An 867-nucleotide genomic window follows, 5' to 3' on the forward strand; every position below is an offset into this window, starting at 1 on the left:
GGCACTTGTTTGAATAATGTGCCGTAGTTCTTTAACTGTTTCAGTCATCTCTTTCAAAGATTTCCTCAATTTTTCTATTTCCTAATTACAGAATAAGAAAACGACACAAAAAAACGTAAGTTGTAGTTCTCAAGTGAAAGTTGAGAAAAGTGAGGGAAAAAATAATGAATGTACTAGAATCTGACCTTCTCGTATTTCTCCATCTGCATCTTCTCCAAACAAACAAAAAAACATTCAATGTTTTTTTTTTTGATTTTAATGTAAAGATTTCATTCCAAAAGAAACAGAAGGAAAACATTCAATGTTGTAAAACGTTTAAGTCTGTAGGGATGAAAAAACTAATATCACAGCTTTTATAAGCATATATAGTAGATCAGAATAGGAGACCTCATCATATCTCTCGTTGTGTTTCTTCTGCTTCTTCCGTTTATCTTTGATTTCCAAATCATTCATCTCTCTCTTATTAGCTACGTACCGTTAAAATCAACATAACAAAAAAGACAAGATTATCGTCAGTTCACAATCAAAAAAAAAAAAAAAAAAAAAAAAAAAAAAAAAAAAATTGACAGATCAATCAATATAGATGTGCCTATTTCATACCTTTTTGCAAAGGATTCGTGACTTTATGCACATGATGATGAACTGGTTCAACCTAAAAAAATCCGAAACAATGACAAAGTCCAGTACTCGAATTGTGAACAAACCAGAAACAGAGTAGAGTAAAGAAGAAGAACAAAGAATAAAGCCATAAGAAAGAAAGAAGAGTAGACATCGGTGGATGTCGAGTATTTCGTGAGCCTCTTTTCCATGGTTTGTAACGACAAGTTGAGTAGAGAGAGAGCACAGCGACTGCTACGTTTTCTATAG

The 867-nt window shown here is 32.3% G+C and overlaps 1 long non-coding RNA gene across 2 annotated transcripts; it reads right to left on the reverse strand.

The window, feature by feature from the left end:
* Window positions 1-847, reverse strand: LOC104751222. Of its 2 annotated transcripts, none has more exons than XR_761753.1 (4): window positions 601-847; window positions 388-467; window positions 186-203; window positions 1-81 (listed from the first exon to the last, which is right to left on the reverse strand). It is a non-coding gene; the product is annotated as an uncharacterized LOC104751222 (long non-coding RNA). The 2 variants fall into 2 exon arrangements; XR_761752.1 differs by having other exon boundaries at window positions 186-209.

The sequence above is a fragment of the Camelina sativa genome, chromosome 16 (genome assembly GCF_000633955.1).
Source record: "Camelina sativa cultivar DH55 chromosome 16, Cs, whole genome shotgun sequence".
NCBI classification, from domain to species: Eukaryota; Viridiplantae; Streptophyta; class Magnoliopsida; order Brassicales; family Brassicaceae; genus Camelina; species Camelina sativa.